The following is a 3,563-nucleotide window of genomic DNA, read 5'->3' on the forward strand; positions in this document are numbered from 1 at the left end:
CTAAGGTCAGGATTTTCAATACAAATGTCAAGACAGTTCTACTGTATGGGACAGAAACCTGGAGAACTACGAAAGCCATCATCCAGAAAATACAGGTGTTTATTAACAGTTGTCTACGCGAAATACTTCGGATCCGTTGGCCGGACACTATTAGCAACGACGTGCTGTGGGAGAAGACAAACCAGATCCCAGCGGAGGAAGAAATCAGGTAGAAGCGCTGGAAGTGGATAGGACACACATTGAGGAAAGCACCGGACTGCGTCACAAGACAAGCCCTCACATGGAATCCTCAAGGCCAAAGGAAAAGAGGAAGACCAAAGAACACATTACGCCGAGAAATGGAAATAGACATGAGAAAAATGAACAAGAATTGGATGGAACTAGAAAAGAAGGACCAGGACAGAGTGGGTTGGAGAATGCTGGTCGGCGGCCTATGCTCCATTAGGAGTAACAGGCGTAAGTAAGTAAGTAAGTAAGTAATTGGCTATCCTTGATTTTGAAGAGTATCGGTTAACTGTTCGATATTCAGTGGCTTGATTGCGGATGATTTTGCTAGGGCACAGTTACCCCACAATAATGTCGATGATAAAGAACTGCATATAAACGGCTAGCTTTTGTCTAAAAGACAATGAGCTGTTAGAAAATATTCAAAGAACCGCAACATAGTAGTTACCTCAAATAGAAAGGCTCCCATATGGAGATCGACTGGCTAAACTGAACCTGATTCCATTTTCACAAAAAGGAACTAGAAGTGACATGATGAAAGTTTTTAAATTACCTAGCGAATAATTTGCATTTGACATACTTTTACTTTTGTCGCTTGCATTACAGAGAATTTGCGAGGACACCCTAAATATATTCACACTCAAAACAAATTACTTGTCAGTTGACTATAAACTTTAGCCTTGGATCATCGACAAAAAGAATTAATTACCGCAACACGTGACTGATCGTTTCAGTGTTTCGTAGGGTTCCGAAACATCACTAGTATACATGCTAGGTGTTACGTACCTGTTGAGTTCATGCGGTAGTGCCTTGACTAATGCGAGGAATTGTGCACGTGTGTCGATCACGCCGTGCTCGCAGGAGTCGGCTTCTGCGTAGCAGAACCAGGCTTTGGTGTTGTCTGGCCAGAAGGGCGTTAGTTGGAACGAAGGTGGGGACATAGTCTCTAGCTTACGTACCTTGAGTTTCTGTTCAGTCATGGTGAAATATCGAGTACGAGAATGAACGAATGAGAAATGTATATCCAAATATACGGAAAAAAGCATAACAATGTATAAAAAATTAAAATAACGCAATGATACATAAAATCCCAGAAAGGAACAGACTCACAGTTTGCAATCAGGTGTACCAGATCACGTTGGGTTCACCAATAAAGATGTCACAAGCATTCGGAGTTTGACAACGCCTAAACCAGTAACACCTTCTAATATGAAGCGTACCCACCAAGTGAAATCAATGGACAGAAGCGAGTAGGCTCGAAGATATATTTGATAGGCTATCAATATATCGAGGATCGTGTGGTCTAATCTGGTTGGCAATTGCAGGGAATGTTGAGCATGGCGTTCCCACTCGTGATCTGGTGCGGATGTATCACTGAACACCTTCAGCTAGGTGAGTCCATTAAAACTAATGTGGTCAGCATCCAATGTCGAAAACTTACGGAGCTAATTATTTTGTGGATGTGTTTACCGCTACAAGAGGGACTAGAGGTGATATGATGAACGTTTTTAAGTTACTTAGCGATTAATTTGCATTTGATATACTCTTACTTTTTGTCTCTTCCATAACAGAGAATTTGCGAGGACACTCTAAAAATATTCACACTCAAAACAAATTACTTGTCAGCTGACTATATTCTGTATTGATTAGGCTTCAAGTTCGCTAGACTACCTAGTCTGTACACCTTTAGTAAGGTGACTCAGGGGATATTTTGAGGCATGAGTTGATTAAGTAGCTGTTTTATCAGCACAATGTCATGCTGAAATCGAGTTTTTGGTTCGGAGCTTTCACTCTCCTTCATTCTATGAAAAATAACTGATCTGTCACTGTGATCAGCCTTCGATTTCCCGGCTAACTTTATGGCAGCAGGATTCCCTTTTATATCGCTATGTTGTTTCTTCCTTCCCACTCGTCAACGCTGCTAGGAGAAGCAACCACGGTTGCGTCAAACATACTGTGGGATTCCGGAGGGTTGTCGACGATTTGGGAGGTCAGGTTATGTTTCCCGCTAGAAACCGATCGAGCCTTGCGACTGCGGCTTCTAGGCGTTTCCTGCTGGATACCGTTTAGAAAACGGGCTACAGAAGAAACTTGTCTCACTAACTTATTAGTCGCTCGTGAAAGCTGATGCGCTCTTAAGGACCAAAAGTTACCAGTAGACGTAGCCCATATTGATTTCAGCAAAACTTTTGACGGAAGAACTCAAAGTTATCTAGCTGAGAAACTGTGTTTAGTGGGGTGCCCCAGGGTACAGTTTTGGGGCCAGTGCTATTCCTCTTGTATGTAAATGACCTTCCTCATCTCCCATCATCATCGCTCTTGCTATATGCTGACGATGTCAAAATACGGAGAACGATACGATGTAAGGGTGGTAGCTTAGAACTCCAAAATGACCTGAAGAAATGATCTGAATGGTCTCAAACCTGGCAGTTGCCGATAAATACTTCCAAGGGTGTTGTGATGCATATCGGTCATCAAGGTACGGATACATACACCATGAATAACACTGAGCCATATGTTGTCCAGACACATAATGACTTGGGAGTCATCGTTAGCCAAGACCAAAAGACTACCGCACACTGCCGTGCGATAGCCGCCAAAGGCTTTAGAACCTTATGGTCAATACCTAGGGCTTTTAGCCGTGTCGACGCTAAAACTTCTTTGAATTTGTAGGCTGTGTTCGTGCGTCCTAAACTTGAGTACTGCATACAAGCGGCTAGCCCCTGCTTAAAAAAGAGTGAGCTTTTGGAAAAGGTTCAGAAAACAGAAACTAAGCCGATTCCCGGAATAGCGAAGCTTCCTTATGATGCTCGACTGGTCAAGCTAAACCTATTCCCGTTGTCATATCGTAGAACTAGAGGCGACTTGATCATAGTTTTTAAATTGCTTAGTGATAAATCTGCACCTGATATGCCCTCATTTTCTTGACTTCCAAAACAGAGAATTTACGAAGACACTCCAAAAATGTTCACAAGTCTAGAACAAATTACTTGTCAGCTGACTATCGACTTTCACATCGAATCATCAACGCGTGGAATTCATTACCTCAGCATGTGATTGAGGCTCCATCGGTCGACCCTTTCGAAAGAAAGTTGTATCAACTGAGGGATCACCATTGCCAGGACTAACACAAGCTACCAAGCCTCCTGTCCTTACGAAACTGAAACTGAAACTAACCTTGGATCATCGTTAATAAGAATTAGTTACCGTAACACGTGTCTGAAGCCCCATCTTATGACTCCTTCAAAAGAAGGTCAGATCAACTGAGACAACACAATTAGCAGGATTAACACAGGCCTCCGGGCCTTCGGTCTTCTCCAATGTGGGTCTGTTGTCCA

This window comes from Schistosoma haematobium, chromosome 1 (genome assembly GCF_000699445.3).
Source record: "Schistosoma haematobium chromosome 1, whole genome shotgun sequence".
Classification (NCBI taxonomy): Eukaryota; Metazoa; Platyhelminthes; class Trematoda; order Strigeidida; family Schistosomatidae; genus Schistosoma; species Schistosoma haematobium.